Here is a 19,361-nt window from a genome sequence, read left to right as displayed (position 1 = left end):
ACTTTCAGTATATCCTGCATGCAGTTATAATTAGCACAGCTTAAGAGCTGAATTATTCACATATGTCCAAAAGTGGAGATCAGAGTGTATGTGCTGTGTCTTTAAGAAGCATATCACGGACTTAGTGTGCATATAAATACCAGGCACATGCTATCCCTAGCGCCATTTTGAGAGTGCAGCGAGATAGTGAGCATGTGTGATTGCAGTAGTTTGTATATAAATTACTGAAGTTAAAGTCGGTAAACTTCTATTGTGCTGTGTTTGTATAACATAAAGCTGCTAGAACAAAACGAAGACTCTTCTATTGTGTCCAAAGTAGGAGAGCATCATGGTGTCAGAACCAGGATCGCAGAGAATATTTGGAGCCATGAGGTACAGAGATGAAAGTGAAGGTAAACTAAGAAATGAGCACAAAAGGTAGCCACAGAAGAATCCGAGGTAATGAGAATTCACACAACCTGCTTATTTTATAAAAAAAAGAGAGAAAATGGGGCATTACAAGGGCACAAACTGCATTATTAAACAAGTGGGAGGCACAAAAGGTTAATTAACTAAGGGAAATGTTAAAGATATTTGACAAAATGATTAACAGAGAAAGAAAACACACGTTTAAAGCAAAATTAGTATGTTTAAGGCAAAACGGGTGTGTTTGAGGCAAAATGGGCATGTTTAGAGTAAAACAAGCACAAGAAGAGTACAACAGGCATGAAGAGAGGTTAAACAAGCAAAATGAATATAATAAGGGCAAAAAAGGGCACATTAAGCAAAAATAAAGCAAGGCAACTGCATGTTTTTAGCAAAGTGCTGTGTTTTGGCATAACTACAGCTTTGTATTGCATCAAGGGCATAACTAAAATTATTCGAAGTATCTCAAAGTGTGTAAAAGTGCTTACTGTGTGTGCTTATTACTGTGTATGTATTCTAAAGAGTTTGTGTGTGTGCAAAGTGCAACTATTTTGTAAAGGACAGTCAAAGTATAGCCATTTTGAAAAGTTCATTGTGCTGGGTGTGTCTATTCGCAGAGTGTCACCATTACTGAGTGTTTCTTGCACTGTAAAGAATTGCCTGGCAAGGTACCACCATTTTGGAGAAATTTCAGTGTGCTGTGTACAGTTTATCTGCCAAGTGCAATTATTTCAAAATGTTATTGACTCTGAGCTTCTCTTGCTCAGTTCATTCACATCGTGCAGTTATTTGAAATGTTTCTTAAAATTATGGTAAATTACTTTTGCAATACAGTAATTTCAAGAGTATTACAGTGCCTGAGAGACTTACTTCACAAAGTTCAGTTATACAGTCTTGTTGTGCTATTGGGCAAAGTTACAAATACTGGCATACATTTCTGGCATATGTGTATGTGTTCTTCCTTAATTTGCAAAACCCTTCACTGGTACGTGTTAATATGGCAGATGGATTTTGAAAGCCCTTACCTCTTGTATTTGAACAGAATATTGCAGAGAATTGTAGAATATTTGAGCAAGAATACAATATTTTATACAAGCAGTTTATTCAGATAAAGATGCACATACCAGGGCATTCATTTTGCTAAACTTAGCTGGTTCAGAGGCCATAGAAAGACAGCGCTCATTTGTGTATGCACCAGCACTATATGAAGGAGAAGGTGAAAAACGTCATATTGTTGTAGAGGCTGAATCAAGGAAAAACCCCCGAGTGTTTGAAGCGCAAGTTTAGAAAAATGTGTAACCCCCAGACAAATATTACATTAGAGAGGCATTTGTTTTACACGAGAGATCAGAAACCAAGGGAAACTTTTGCAGCTTATATAACTGACCTGAGAAACAAAGCTAAATTGTCGGTTTGGTGACATAAAAGATGAGTTAATAAAGGACAAGCTTGTATGTGGTATTAATAATGCTGCTGTGAGAAAGATTTTGCTTTATGACAGTGATTTAACATTGAGTAAAACCATAAAGATTCGTCAGATCCGTGAACTGACAGAGAAACACACAAGTGTGCTTGCAAGTGATAAGAGCATGGTTTCAGCAGGCTGCAGAGCAAATGTGGATAGCCTGCAACAAGTGGCAAACAGAAGAAGGCCTAAGCACATGGCAATCACCTCCTGCTGGCTCACCAGGGAAACCATGTAGCTAAGACTAGTTCAGTTAAAGGACCATGTTCCTCAGTGTAGTACAAGCGTGAATCAGCAAAACCAGAGTCTAGCTTTATTGTTAACTACTACAATTGTGGTCCAAATCATGAGTCTAAAAGACAGAAATGCTTACCATTCGGTCAGCAATGTCACAAATGTAAAAAAAATGGAACCATTTCCAAAAGTTTTGCAAAACAAGTTAACCTCACACAGTTGTAAAGAAAGGTCACACAAAAAAGCAAGTTGATAAAGTAGAGCCACAACAGTCAGCTTTCTATGTGGATGGTGTATCAGAGCCGATGCAGTGAGTTTATTGGCAAAGAGCAAAATGTTTTGTACAGTCTGGATCAATGGTAAATCCACAGAGCTTAAAGTTGACACTGGTTCAAAGTGTAACGTTATATCAGCAGACACATTTGCTGAAGACAGAACTAATGAACAACTCAATGTTGCTAGTAGTGTGAAACTTGCTGCTTATGGAGGTGAAGAAATCCAAACAGAAGGCTCAGTGATGCTTTCATGTTATTTGGCCAAGAACTGTTACAACTTGTTATTCTATGTAGTCCAAAGACCAGTACAGTCTTTACTGGGTCTCAAGGATATTATGAAAATGAATCTGCTTTCAAGAAGTTCATCATCACATAAATGCATCTCTTAGTTCCAATTTTTCTGAATCCATTTTCCTCAGAGTATGCTGATGTTTTTCATGACAAGTTGGGCAAATGTCCAGTTGTGTATTCCATGAAGTTAGACCCAGAGGTCACTCCAGTAGTCAGACCAGCAAAAAGAGTTCTGATAGCTATGCAGGATAAAGTTAAGGCTCAGTTGGATAATATGGTGCAGCAAGGTGTAATTTGTCCAGTTACAGAACCAACTGAATGGGTGTCATCTATGATAGCAGCTCACAAAAAAGGTTCAGACAAAATCAGAATATGTATTGACCCAAGATATTTGAACAAAGCATTGAAGAAACCATATCATCCAATGTACAGTCAAAGAGGTCGCACACCTAATACTGAATGCCACAGTTTTTTTTCTGTCTTGGATGCAAAAAGTTCATTTTGTCAAGTGATGCTTGATCACAAATCCTCATTACTCACCACTTTTGGTACCCTGTTTGGCAGATACGGATTCCTAAGGATGCCATTTGGAATAAATTCTGCACGTGAAGACTTCCAAAACAATTTGCTCCATTGCACACTGGGTTATCTTTGTGTCATAACAGTACATGATTTATTGGTTAGAGGCAATGGTGAAGCAGAGCATGACAGAAACCTAAAGTTCTAGACAGAGCACATGAAGTAAACTTGAAGCTCAATCCTTGGAAGTGCAAATTCAGACTTCCAGAAGTTACATATGTGGCTCATCTATTTACCAGTACTGACATGAGACCAGACCCAACCAAACAAGAAGCTATTCTTGAGATGTCAACACCAGACAATATTCAAGCTCTACAGCATTTCCTAGGCATGGTCAACTATTTAGGCAAGTTTATACCAGACTTCAGTGAGTTGACAGCACCTATAAAGAGAGCTGATGCACAAAAATGTTGCATGGTCATGGTTAGAACAGCACCAGAAGGCATTTGAAGACCTTAAGCAGAAAATTGCCACCTCATCTACATTAAGATACTATGATGTGAACAAACCAGTATCTCTTTCCTGTGATGTTTCAAATTTTGATCTTGATGCAGTTATACTTCAAGAGGGTAGACCAATAGCCTATACATCTAGAACACTTACCCAAATGGAGATGCAGTATGCTCAAACTGAGAAAGAACTTTTGGCAATAGTATTTGTATGTTCCAAGTTTCATGATTATATTTATGGTCGAGCTATTCATATTGAAACTGACCACTAACCTCTAGTTACTATTGTAAAGAAGCCTATGTATTCAGCTCCAGTGAGGATTACAAAGAATGATGCTCAAATTGCAAAAGTGCAGCTTCAAAATGGTCTACACGAAAGGCAAATTGCCCTATCTGGCTGATAACTTATCTAGATCACCCAGAAATACGATGGAACAGCTTGATGCAGATAATTCTGACTTTGATGTGATGGCAGTGAGTAATTTTTATACCACTAGACTTGATGAGTTAAGAGATCACACAAAGATTGATCCAATTTTGCAAAAGCTGAAATCACTACATTAATGTTGGATGGCCGTCAAAGCAATCTAGTGTACCTCCTGAAGTGCAAACCTATTTTCCTTATAGAGATGAAATGTTGATGGAAGATGGCATTATTTTCAAAGGTTCTAAAATTGTTGTTCCTGTTTCCTTTCACCACGAATATATCCAGATGTTGCATCGTGGTCACCCAGGTCCCGCATCCAGTAAGAGAAGAGCAAGATAATTAGTATTTTGGCCTTCATTACCGAAAGACACTAATAAAGTACTTTCTTCTTGCTCAGTATGCAATAGTACTAGACTGTATTTGCAAAGAGAAACGCTTCAGCTAAGTCCAGTTCCTGAACTACCTTGGTCAACAGTAGCCACTGATATCTTTGAGTGGAACAATCAACACTACTTAGTAATGGTAGACTCTTATTCAAATTGCTTGGGAATGATCTGCTACCTAACCTAACATCCACTGCTGTTATTACTAAGTGGAAACATCATTTTTCAGTCCATGATAGTGCACACAAAGTTATTTCTGACAATGTTACTCAATTTACTAGTCATTTGTTTCAGAAATTTACAAGAGAATGGGACTTTGTACATGTTACTAGTAGTCCTGAATATCCGCAGTCAAATGGACTAGCTGAATGTGCAGTACAGAGTGCAAAGCAATTACTCGAAAGGTCAAAGCATGACAATACTGATGTCTTTTTGAATTTGCTTAATCTCAGAAACATACCCCATGATGCTACTCTTGGATCACCTGGTCAAAGACTTCTAGCCAGGCAACCCAGAACTATGCTAACTATTAGTTCCTGCCTATTGAGGCCTAAAGCTAAGAATAACAGAACCATCAAGGCTCAATTATTCAAGAAGTGTTCTGTCCAGAAGTCCAGTTATGATAAATGAAGCAGATTACTTCATCTGCTGAGAGAAGGAGAGCGAGTGAGAATACAAAAAGTAAAAGGTTTCGACCGGACTGGTTAAGTTACAGGTATATGTGCCAAGCCAAGATCCTACCTTGCAGAATCTGAGGATGTGTAGTACAGGAGAAACCACAGACATCTTCTTCCTGTACCAGAATCATCATTGCAGCATTGTTCCTGTGATACAGACTCTATATCTCAGAGCAAACCAAACAATCCCAACCCAGAGTGTCAAGACAGCACCGGTTGCTAAACCCAATTCCCAGTTTCATGTCACACAATATGGTCGAATATCCAGGCCCATTGTGAAATATGCAGTAACATGGACTTTATCTGTGTATGTGTATATATATATATATATATATATGTATATATATATATATTTATGTACCTAGTCTTGTATAAATGCATGACATAGAACTACCTGTGATATCTGCATGCCAAATACATTCATAACGTTGCATGATCTATTTCTCAAAGAGGGAGGATGTAGATCAGCGTGCATGTGCTGTGTCTTTAAGAAGCATATCAAGGACTGAACGTGCACATATAAATACTGGGCACATGCTATTCCCAGTGCCAATTTAAGAGTGCAGCCAGAGAGTGAGCATGTATGACTGCAGTATAGAAGTTACTTAAGTCAAAGTCAGTAAACTTCTATTTTGATGTGTTTGTATAAAATAAAGCTGCTTGAACAGAACCCACAAAGACTCTTCCATTGTGTCCAAAGTAGGAGAGTGTCAAATAGTATTACTTCACATTTGCATACCTTCTATTATAGCCAGTGTCACAGAAGTAGTTGCACATAGATTCATCTTATAAGTGCTTTCTAATTTTTTAGAAAGTTGGAAGCGTTTCCATATTTTTACATCTGAAGGTTCCAAGAGGCTGCAGATCATGGATGGCAGCAATTTATAAATGTGTTTCAGTATACAGAAAATATTTTAACTAAATTTAATGAAGAATATTAATACTTTTATCAAAATGTGGCAATAATATAGTAAATACCCAATAAATCTAATGATGGATGGCACATTGTATTATATGGCAATGCAGATTGTAATGCCATTTTATAAGTGATTTATATTAAGCATTATTTCATTGTTCTTAGCTGTGTAAGAACTGTTGACTACATGAATCTTGATTTAAAACAGTCTGTCAAAGAAGTTTTCAGTGACAAATGGAATTAAGTAATAGTTGCGAGAGGAGGCGAAGATGTCCTCATTTACTCTGAAGAGGCAGAGAACAAAGACTTGCTGTAAAGACTGACAGTTTCCTTTTTAAATACTTAATTCTATATTACAATCTAAATATATAAGAAGTTTAGATGATTTCAGTGATTACAACAAAGAAGATGAATTTAGTGATTCCATATAAACTGAAGTGACCTGACAGCATTCTCAAAAACACAAAGACGCACACATTCTCAACTTTAATAATGACCACTTTCATGGAGGTTGTGTTCTTTTAAATTTTCAGGTAATTAACATTCTTTTCTGTTAAAACTGTTTGTAATAAATTTTACTGCTAATTATGTTGACTGGAAAACAACTGGTAACAGTTCTGTAACTGATTTATAATTTCCCTTTTTAATAAATCAGACAAAAGCAATTTCGATAAAAAAAATCCTGTTTTCTACTGACCCTGCTTATATCTACAAACTTCATCATTGCAAAACTGCAGAGAAAGAAGAAACACCCTGAAAGGACATGCACAGTTGCTCATTAACTACAATCTCACAATCACACTATGACATAATGGAGAAAAATTTGGGGATAAGTAGATATGAGAATTCAGATATAAGGAAGAAACTATTTGTGGATGTGTTTTGGATGTTTGGATCAGTGTTGGTTTGTGTGTGTGTGTGTGTGTGTGTGTGTGTGTGTGTGTGTGTGTGTGTGTGTGTGTGTGTGAGAGAGTGTGTGAATCCATGCCTGCAACACTGTATATAATAAATGTATATCCATACATTCTACTTGGAATCTGCCAATCATACTTCTTAAGTTCTGAACCTTAACAATACATGCACCAATCTTGAAAAATCATAGCGTTTGGTCAAAAAGGGGATACTTTGTATTTTTCAACATAGAAAGTTTTCAGATAATAGACGACATTAGTTACTGATTAAAATGTTTAGGTAGAGATCATAGAAGCACACCTATGTTGACAGGTCCATAATTTAAAAAATAGACAGTTAACACATCCTTTCAATACCTACTAAATATTTGCTGCAGAGCTCACATTTGCACATGCGTACAGACACATGTACATAAAAGAATGCATGCACATATACATACAATCAAACACAACGCACCCACCAGCACTGATCCAAACATCTGAAACACATCCACAGCTGGTTTGCTTCTAAGGTGCTGCCCTAAATGTCATTGCAGCTGAGACCATGATCTTTGATAGAGCAAATGACTTTCACTTGTACCTGTTTTTTGGCTTGTACAGTAACTGAACTTCTAAACACATACAGAGGCAATCTGTTCTAAATGTAAATCCATGTAGGCAACCTACCACAGAATATTCATCTACAATCTCCTCAGGTCATCTCTTCAGCTGCAAAAAGAGTGCTTATCCCTGTCTTCAATAAAGCCTTTTACTAGTAACAGCAGGCTCTATTATTAGCTGTAAAAAATGTGAGTTTTATTTAACAGTATTTGTGGACTTAAGGTTAAGCAGCATATTTGCAACATTGGCATATCATTTGTGTCACAGAAACTATATTTTATTAAATGATTGCCTCCCTTGGTACCCTGCACAGGGTCAGATCCTTGGCCCATAATATGTCATCAAATTCTAGATATTTACCCTTAGACACTCCCCTTGTTATTTTATAAAATGCGCCACCAAACACTTTTCTTTTTGGAGTCCTAAAATCCGGAGTCTTCTTACATTAGTTATAATCTCTTGAACACTGCATTCTGCTGTGTGAGTATGTGAATCAGCTTCTCAAAACATAAAATTTAAGTAAAAACTGTACACTTGGTAGGAATATTGAAAGAAATCCATGCACCATGTATCTCTTTAATTAAGACTTATTACACATGTATTGCATATGCCACTGTAATACGGACTTAACCTTCCACTTATCATGTATATGAAAGTTCAGCAAGTTGTTGCTGAACTTTGTATGTATTTATTATATTGTCATCAGTAATTTAAATCTAAAGCTTTGAGCTCATTTTATAGCTTGATTTGGTACATGTAAAAAAATCAGCTATTACTGCAGAGGAAACTAAAGAAATCAGGTTCCTTCCAGGTTTAACTGTATTATTAAAATAAAAAAATGACAAATCAGTTAATGCTTTCATTTTTACTTCGTATTTCATATAAAGTGATGTGCATCAAGATACAGAAATGTGCGCACGCACACGCAGACACATGCACACACACGCACATTATTTATACATTACAAAATGAGTCACATGATTGGAAAAACATGATTGAAGAGTATGGCAAAAATGACAGTACGCTACAAATAATTTACTTAAAAATGTTCATCTACTAAGTGTGCTAATTAAAACCATTCAAGTTCAATGTTATGACCTAGTGATCATATGCACTCTGCGTTACCTTCTGTTACTATTCTAAATATTCCAAAGTGTCATCCATACTGCCACCTCTACAATCTTCTTTGCCAACATTGACAGCATGAAATTGATATCATTTAAACTTTTTATATGCATTTGTGGGCCTATGGACTGTTACTTCTGAATAATGCTCATACATTTTGTTCCTTAATTTCCTTGTTGTCTTCCCTGTATAACATGCATCATATGTACTGCATACTGCTGCATATGCTACATATTCTGAATTTCATGTAAAACACCTGGTGACTTATAAGGTAGCATTTACTGAGACACGAAATACAGATGGGGAAGTTAAATGAATGTACTGAACAGGTACTTTCATATAATTCATGTTCGATCAAAAATATTTCCAACAGTTAAGAGTACTAGTGATTGGGGTTAAATTGACCCACTAATTATGTTAATGTAGTCATGGATTATTAGGAAGAAACATAAAATATACACATCATTGCTTAAAAAAAATAAAGTTTACATAAGATTTGTAGAGTATATTTCTGCAGTTTTTTTTCTACCTAAGTAGTGTGGGTAGTTGTAGCATTGCCCATATTCAGGCTTGTTTTTTGGGCTTAGTTGTTTGTTTGTAGAGGCTGTGTGTCTGAGCACATGTCCCAGACCATCTTAGTTTAGCCAAAGCCATTCTTGCATTTCAGTGTGAGGGAAGTGTTTATGGTCATTGGCTGATTGGGGGTACCTGGACTACAGCTTGGAGTAAGCACCTCATTGATTCTTTTGAGCTTTTTTTAAAGTTGTTTCAGGTTTCAACTTTCTGTTACTTAAGAAGTTAACTTGTGAGTATTTCTGCTATTTCACACTGAGCTAATCGGAGTAACGGCACTGAGCAAACTGATCTGTGATATATAACATTAAGTATCCTGTTTTTTGCTAATTTCTATGAGTTATTTTATAGCACTTTTATTGTCTGCTGCATACTTTTCTAGCTAGTTTCAGTGTGTGTGTTTGAGGTATTAACTGGAAATTTTCTACATTTGTTAAGCATCTGTTCGGGTTTGTTTGTTCTGATTTTTGTTTCACCTCCCTCCCTATTGGTATCTTGTTCTGATACTTGGTGGCTTTGCAGTTGCCTACCCCTACTCTAAATTTGATCTGGGACACTCCTCCCAGTCAAGTGTCATTACCTCATTCTACCAAATAGTGGGAGAACATTTGAGAAGGCCAACCCACTTAGTTTCTTAACCTTGAATTAGCTTCTGCTCGTCCTTTCTCCCTTAGCTTCTGCTCGTCCTTTCTCCCTTTCCACTTTACAAAATAAAAAAAAAAATACTAAGCTTGGTTCATGCCTTTCCTGTAAGTAGTCTAGTCCAGATACAGATTTGCTGTATCCAGGACTGTTTGTAAGTTTCAGAGCCCTCAAGCATTTCTGTGTTGGAGGGAAGACTTTTATCTTATCAGTGGGAGTGGTAACTACTAGGTAGCTTATCTAAAAAAAAAAATAACACTTTATGCATCGCCGCTTAGCTATGGTTAAACTATTCCCAGTGCCAAAAAGTCTGCTCTTCAAATTTTCCCTTAGGACTAGACAGTTTTTTAGTTTTAGCAATCAAATCTGTTTCGAGCTCAGCACTTGTTCAGAACTCGTTGTAAGCACTAAATAAGCTACAAATTACTACAGCACTCAACTTTCCTCACATGTCTAAAGGAAAACAGTTTTTAGTACTTAATAAATAAGCACCTATCCAGGCATGTCTAAGGGTCAGCTCCCTGTGTTTTCTCCTGTCTATCTGATGAATCTGGGCATCTTGGGGCAATGCAGCAATTGCCTCATGTACATAGACAACCCTCTCCTCCTACCACCCAACACTACAACCCGTGAGAGATGCACTTATATAGCCAAACTGGAAGCAAAGCTCTCTTCACCCAAGACTGGACTAGACAGTCAAGAGGAGAAGGTAAACACTTGCACCACACCACACTCATCACATAGTCCCTCAAAACCTACACCAGCAAAATACACACATAGAAACAAAACACACTTACAATCACTGAGGCTCTCAATAAAAATCTGTCCAAGCAACAGGGACCTCCAAAGCAGAAATGCTAGCAACGTCTACCCTCCAACACAACCCAAATGACACATAGCCCACAAAATCTGTGTGCCACTCAACCACAGCCCATAAGGCATAACCAACATACCCAATACTCTAGTTATAGGTGACTCTATAGTCAGGCACATTGATGTTCCACTCACCAGGCTAAACAAGGAGAAAAGTACTGTCAGCTGCCTGTCGGATACCAGGATCTGCCACATAACCCATGCACTCAGGTCACTCCACAACAAGTACAAATATGACTTTGTCATTGTCCATGTTGGTGTGAATGACCTGAGACGTACCTCCCTGGACTACATGAAAAGGGACATGAAGGAGCTCACTGATCTACGTGACCCTGGCCCTGAGTAGCATCCTACCATCACCCAGAATGATGCCACAGTATAAGGACAAAATGATTGAATTCAACAATTGCCTAAGCTTCTGGTGTAATTCTAAGGGGATCCAGTATCTGTCTGCCTGGGATGACATGATCGATAGACCACGATGCTTTGCCAGATATAGTCTGCACCTGTCACCTTTGGGATTCCAGATACTGACTAAGGCTCTTGCCACTCCTATAGTGCCTTTTTTAAGTAAGGTTCAAATGTTAAATTCACCACCGTAACAGGTACAAGCAAGCAAAACCTGAGGCTAATGCTACTCAATGCTAGACGTGTAAATCTCAAAATGCACTCACTTGAGGCCTTGTTTAAAATGGAGAACATTGACATCTGTGCAGTGACAGATACCTGGTTTAAGGCTCCAGAGAGCACCACTGCATTACCAGGCTATAATTCATACCACACCTTTCGGCCATCTAACCTGGACCGAAACACTAAATGCGGAGGCGTGTCCATATTCATTAAGGACATCCACACCTCCAGGCTAGTTGCTCAGCATAATGCATCCAAGATTATCCAAGTGCAACTAACTTTGGGCAAGACTGCAATTCAAATTGTAGCTTGCTACAGATCCCCCACCATGCCCCAGGATTCCCACTCCTAATTTCTTGATACTCTGGAAAATATTAGGGTACAACCCAACACCCTTATAATGGGTGATTTCAACTATCCCACCATTAACTGGGAAAACTACTCATGTACCAACTCGTTTGCTCAACATTTTCTGGAATTCATAAATTCCAATGGCTTGGATCAACTTACCACACCCCCACCAAGGGCAGCAATATCCTAGACCTGGTCATTACCAACATGGGCAACTGGTGCTCCACACCAGAGGTCAATTCCTCATTGGTCAGATCTGACCACAAGCTAATCACCCTAGACAGCCACATCATGCCCCACCCCCCATTTGGGAAACCACCATAAAAAATTTCTCCAAAGCCAACTTCACGCTTCTTATGATAGAAGTGGCAAACTTCATGACACCCATGCAGACGGACAATAGAGGTACATCTGCTGAAGCCTACACAAATGCACTTTATAAGCACTTACATGAGTGCATGGATCATATAATCCCTAACAGAACCAAGATGCTATCCTCCAAAAAAAAGAAAGCCAATCGGGTGGTCCCCTGCCATAAACAAACTCTACAACAGAAGAACAAAACTGTTGCAAAAAAGAGTAAAATCCCATGATTGGAGGAACTCCATGGTCAGCCTCAATAAGAAGCTGAGATACCTCATAAAATCCCCCAAAGCTAGTTACAAAAACAAAATTGCCACTGATTCCAAGGACAACCACAAAGTATTCTATAGCTATGTCAAGAATCTCAATGGAAACACTCAGATCTGCTCTGCGTTACAGCACAAAGGCACTAAATATACAGAACCAACTGATATTGCCAACACCCTGGCAGATAGGTTCAGTGCTAACTTTACCCCCTCTCACCCCATAAAGGGCCCATCTCTATACAGAAATAATGCAAAGTTCCTGTAATCATGGCTGCAAAGGTAAAAGCCACACTCTCCAAAGTTCCTGTAATCATGGCTGCAAAGGTAAAAGCCACACTCTCCAAAGCCAAGAACACAGCATCCATGGGACCTGACAACATCCCGGGCTGCGTTCTGCACTAACTACAGAACGAACTGGCACCCCACCTAAGTACCGTGTTCAGTCATAGCCTCACCTCAGGCTTTGGGCCCATTGAATGGCACACAGTGATGGTTATCCCACTCCACAAAGGGGGAGCCACCACGGACCCCGGGAACTACTGCCCCATTAGCCTGATGAGCCTGGTCTGCAAGGCTATGGAACGTATCATCATGGAACTTATAAACAATGACATTGGTAATCTCCAAACTCTGGACCCCACCCAGTTCAGGTTTGTAAAAGGCAGATCATGCCTCCTAAACCTGATAGACTTCTTTGATGTGATCAACAAAGCCATAGATGAGGGTAAAGTGGTTCACACGGCCTATCTAGATCTCACCAAGGCTTTTGACACCATCCCCCACTCTGGAATTATAGATAAACTCACTAAACTAGGTATAAATCCCTATGTCACAAGATGGGTTGCCAACTGGCTCACTGACAGAACCCGCACTGTGAAAGTAGCAGACTCCAACTCCGACTTCAGACAAGTGACAAGTGGAGTACCACAGGGCTCAGTCCTAGGACCTCTCCTGTTTGGTATCTACTTCTCTGAAGTACAGGATAACACAGAAGTTATTTGGCTAATGACGTTCGCAGATGACTACTAACTAGGAGCCATACTCGGAACTCCTAACAATATGGACATCCTACAAATGGGCCTCACTGAGACAGATGCCTAGTGTCAAAGCCATGACCTCAAACTCAATACCAAAAAGTGCATTGTCATCCCTTTTGGTAAAAACTCTGTACCCATGAACTACCACATAGGCGGTAGTCTACTTAACACCAAAAGTGTAATAAGAGACCTTGAGACACAGGTGGACAGTACTATCTCCTTTGATGATCACATCGCCACAGTATTCAGGAAATCCTTCTACATGGCACACCTCATCACAAAAGATTTCTCATCCAGGAAAAAAGAGGTCATTGTTCCCCTCTACTCATCACTCATTAGACCCATTATAGAATACAGCGCTCCTTTTGGTATGTGCCTCACAAGACATCTACAACTGGAAAGGCTGCAGAAATACCTCACAAAGAGGATTACCAGCCTCAAACAGATGCCCTTCACAGACAGTCTCAAAAAACTCCAGCTTTACTCCGTTGCCAATTGCCTACTCAGAGGCAATCTCTTGCTAACATACAAAGCTATGTCAAACTCAAAGCTGCTGGACATGCTCCACTTAAAGAAATCCCAATCCCTCTGAGCTACACACTCTAGGGACCTAAACCTTGTCACCACAATAAACAGAACATGCTGGAGGGATAGATTCCTGTCCCAGAGTCTTCCCATACTCTGGAACAAACTACCTATCTATATCAAACAAAGCTCCTCATTAGCACTCTTCAAGAAAAATCTTGATGATTGGACGGGAGATAAGAAATTCACCCCGGGAATCACTTCTGTGGCTCTGCTCGACAGGAGCACAAGAAAATAATTTTCTTGGGTGGCGATAAAGGATCCTTGGGGATTTTCACAAAAATCATGAAACAAGTACTGAATTTTTGCATTTTACAGAATTCTGTAATGTGAACAGCATAATTTTTGGACATTGTGGTATTTACAAAAGTGGATGGTTCACACTTAAAATGAACTATTAGTAACAGGAATGCCAGAAGTAATTTATTTCTACATTGTATGAGTATGCATCCAGGTTATTTAAAACAACATAGTTAAAATGCAATGTACTGGAATGAGTTAGCTTACCTCTGGTGAGAAAATTGTAGGGGAAATAGTAATTGATATGCATAAAAAATTAGTGAATAGGGGTTATCATGATTCTTTGTAACCTAAGAGTGTGAAACTGTGAATGAGAAAATTAACAATTTAGATAGTGTTTAAAATTATACCAGAACTGAGACTAAGAAAAGATTACAGTGGAACATGGAGATGCCACTGATGTAATCTCTAGACAGTCATCAAATTAAGAATACAATATCTAACACACATTTTCTGCATGTTTAGAAGTCAAGAATGTAGTGCTGTCACCTCCATTATTTAGTAGCAAAGAGCAGTCATTTGAAACAGTTGCTGTAACAAGTCATCACTTTTAAATGGTATTCATATAGTATGTTCAAACGTGTTTATGACAGTCCCAGTCTTAATTCAGGCTCAACAACAGGTGTTTTTACATGCAATGCAGAGCATGTGGTAAATGCACCATTATTCAGTACATGTAATATGTGATGTGTAGGGAAAACAGACAGGAAACTGAGAAACACAATGTATGAGCATTACTATGCCATCATATCTAAGACAATTAAAATGTTGTACAGATGTATCCTGGATGTTGCTAAAAATGTTCGAGGTGCAGTAGAGTTGACAGTTGGGAATATTGAGAATACCAAAGGCAGGTAATGCTAAATTCATAAGAGGCACTATGTTTTAATGTTGCAATTTAAATTATTTTAAGGAACATGAAAATAAGAATGAAGCAATTACATTATTGTAACCAATACATTTAGCTTCTGAATATTTTTCGATAAGTTATTATAGTTTTCCAGCATTTTTTGCAGTGTTTTTTCTGATGATTTTTCTCAGTCATGTGATTTACTATGTAACATAAAATATTATGTATGTGGTGAAACAAATCACTGTGATGTAGTCTTTGATAGAGATCACAGTACTAACTGGTTGGTCATTTATTTAAATAAAAACAAAATTTAGATGAAGTTTTTGGGAGACCATTATTTTATTTTCTGCCACAACAATGGACACATTTATTTTGTATGTTCACTTTATAATCTTTACACATCTAGAGGTTAACAACTTTATGGACAGTGTTTAAGTCTTCATTTGCTATCTAGAAAGGGCACAGCTGTAAATTGCTCCTGTATATCCAACCTACTTAATGTGAATAAATGAATCAGTATTTTTCATTATTACATTGTATTAAACTCATAATTCCCAGGCCTGTGTATTGCAACACTTACTGTTGCAATACATTTAGCTACTATACTCACCATTTTTTCTGCATTCCCGTATTTTATAGCTCCACTGTTTATTTATATTGCATACACTGTGTTTTGTGTACTGTAGATCACTGGCACTCACAATGTGATGCTTCAATTCAATTTTTTTTTGTATTAGCTAACACCGTAATGTTAACTAATAAAAACAAACTACGATACCATGTAATAAAAAAAATGCTGCATTCTGGAATTCTACTGGGTTAAAATGCAGCAGGAAGAAATGTATGTTTTCAGTACATCTCCAGACGTTTTCAATTATTTCAATAAAGCCAAGAGCAGCCAGTGCATAATAAAATATAAATCAAATGAAACAATGTGGCACCCCAAAATGATTCTTAGCTTCTAGCCCAGTCGTTAAAGCAAACAAAGCAGCCTTTTAGTCCCACAAGCGTCTGGCTAAAATAAAATGGTCTGTTTTGTGCAAACACGGAACAGAATTTGAAGCCTGTTATCCTCAGGGCAAGTAAATGGTTGCGTCTAGTCAAATAATCTTCTAAAAACAGCTTTAAGTCCTACATCTCCCAAGGACGGCATAACGGGGTTGGGTGAAAGGTAGTAAAATAACAACAAAACGGTCAAGCATCAATAAAGCATTTATCATCCCAAACCAGGCCGGCATATGACAAATAAATTAATGCATACATAAAATTAAACATCCAGGTAGCTGCTGCCACGAGTGACTAAGTGGGGCATATATAATAAATAATTACAATATCACCCCAAGGCGCATCCCTAGGCAGCTCTGTCTCACAGCTGCACGAAGACACTTGGGGAGAAACAAGGTTGTCCGGAGCTCGCGAGGGAGGTACCTGGAAGAAGCAGGAATGGCAGGCAGTCACCTGGTGTTAATTACCTTGTGCACGTCTTCCATTAGCCAAATGGAAGGGATCGTCTCAGTGGTGTTAAAATATGATGGCACAAACCTGTCCAGGTGCGGCAGGAGCAATAAAACGGCGCAAGGCTGCGGCCAAACATATTCTCTTCTCCTTTCTGACTGTGGGAAAAACTGTACTAATTTCCATGATGCTACATCATCTCTGCACAGCTTGCAGCCGGTTCGATACCTTGAATGATGTAAGAGGAAAACAGAAACCCTCTGACGTGCTGCCAGTACACAAAGCGATAGCCTCCTCCCAGCTGTTAACAGACAGTCCAGTACGTGTCCCCACGGTGAATGCAAGGACAGCAGAGTCAGTAATCAGTACGCATAACGCAAGATAATAATGCTGCTAAAGTGGCACGTATGAAATTATACTTCAGCTCTATCCTTTCGTTTAATATTAAAGACTTTGAGTATATGGCGGATTGGCCTATATTTTGCGTTGTAGACTGTGCGCTTTTTCCAGGTTTTATGAGGTTGGGATGATGTAGTCACGTGGATCACATTAAGGTTATGAACATCTCAGCAGTATTAACAGAAAACAGCAGAAAACTACATAATAATGCAGAAATATTTTGCAAAAACAGTGAAAAATTATAGGCTTCTGTTATGTACCTCCCCCAGTCCTACTACCCTTAAGAATGCTTTATGTTATATGCTGCACCTTCCCTTTATCACAGATATTACTACAATAACGTTTTTCTTAAGAGCTTTAACATATTGTCTTCTAGGGCAAGGCTTATAAATAACAATGCAAAGCTGCATACCTCTCAACCTCTCGGAGCAAGAAATCTGGGCAAGCACATAATAATGGAAGGATAAAGGCCCAAAAATAGGGCCACTTTTTAAATATTGCTCTTTTAAACTTAGAAAGTTGCTAGAATAACAGGTATTGAATTAATATGCATTCTTAGACGGGTATGACGTTTGAAAGTAAAATGCCTGTCTTTATTTTCTGACTTCAACCCTCAAACATTTGCCAGTAATTTGCTAGAAAACCACACTTTTATGAGAAATAGACCAAAAATGTGAGGCAAAAATCTGGATATTCTGCGAAAATGTGTACAGCTGAGAAATATGGAGCGAGGTAAATACATATAAACCACTCATGATTCAGATTTTCTAAGGTGTACATACTACATCTGAAATATAACAATTACATGTGCCTGTTTTACTGAAAAGTTAATTTATTAATATGCATGACATCGTGTTGCCTATGCAATATATTTAGCAGAAATACTGGATTCCAGAATCATTTAAATGCAAATGGCAATGGGCATGGGATCACCAGTGATACTGATATAGCCATTTTGAAAGTGAGCATTAGTAAAGCTTTTTGTGCTGATACCTATCTCTGTAATGATTACAGCCCAACCACTTAAATATATAATCACTGTCTCCAGCTCTGTTGAAAATGTAACATTTTAAACAGGTAAGGCATCTGAAGTTCACAAACCACATAGAACAAAACTGGTTACTGCCTCTTCAGTTGAATGGTGATGTTTTCTCCTCTTCCCACAACAACTGTTCAATTCATTTGCTAATAATAAAAAAAAAATGTCTGTTTTCTTATCTTTATGTGAGTGTAACATTCCACCCCCCCTTTCTCTATGTATGTATGTGTGTGTATCTATCTATCTATCTATATATATATATATATATATATATCTATACACATATATCCATATATATACACACATATATCCATATATATACACACATATATCCATATATATATATACACACATATATCCATATATATATATATATATATATATATATATATATACATATATATATATATATATATATATATATATATATATATATATATATATATATATCTATATAAATGTGTGTGTGTGTGTATATATATATATATATATATATATATATATATATATATATATATATATATATATATATATATATATATATATATATATATATATATATATATATATCTATCTATGGGATCAGGACACATGCTTGACTAGCATATATCCGAATCATAAAACATCGAACACACATACATGAAAGCATTTAACACTGACAAACGCTTCCATATATTTGTGCCTGTTTTGTAGATCAGACTACAGTGCGAGTAAGGGAAAATATATATATATATATATATATATATATATATATATATGTATATATATGTATATGATTGTAAAAGTAATATAACCCATAGGGACTGAGTCTCAAAAGTGTGTGATTTTTAATTGTTTTTGATGTTTAATTATTTGCAAGGCTTGATTAATATAGTTCTATACACCATAAGTATTTTAATAATGATTAATCTTTCATGTTTATAATGAATTTGTATTAAGTATTTTAACATGATATACACTGGATGTGACATATATAAAGGGTTTGTTTGAATGTTGAGATTACGTCTGATGAAGCGGAACCTGAATGTCCGTGAAAGCGCTAATGTTTTTTGTGACTGAATAAACCACTGTTTTTATCTGCTGTGGTGCTACATGGTGATTTATGGAAGAAACATTTGTTGAAATCTGAAGGAATTTACTTGTTTGTAAACTTCGAGGATTATTTTATGATAACGTTCTATATACTGGTGACTGTTGAACTTTTTTCCTGAGAGATACAATTGCAACGCTGTTTTTGTTACGCATCTTTGAGAGTTCT

The 19,361-nt window shown here is 37.5% G+C and overlaps 1 protein-coding gene across 2 annotated transcripts in view; it reads right to left on the bottom strand.

Annotated features, from left to right (window-relative positions):
- LOC122791719 (ATP-sensitive inward rectifier potassium channel 11-like) overlaps positions 1-17,178 on the bottom strand; it is a 90,846-nt gene extending 73,668 nt beyond the window's left edge. The window contains exon 1 of one of the 2 annotated variants that reach the window (XM_044059617.1): positions 16,753-17,178. The gene's annotated coding sequence lies outside the window, so the exon portion shown is untranslated. Of the gene's footprint in view, positions 1-16,682 lie in introns of both variants that reach the window. The other variant, XM_044059615.1, reaches the window with a different exon arrangement.
- Positions 17,179-19,361: the final 2,183 nt, after the last annotated feature.

This window comes from Protopterus annectens, chromosome 17.part0 (genome assembly GCF_019279795.1).
Source record: "Protopterus annectens isolate FY-2018-M chromosome 17.part0, PAN1.0, whole genome shotgun sequence".
Lineage (NCBI taxonomy): Eukaryota > Metazoa > Chordata > Ceratodontiformes > Protopteridae > Protopterus > Protopterus annectens.
Note: the sequence above shows the minus strand (reverse complement) of the source record. Positions and strands in the feature narration are given on the sequence as shown.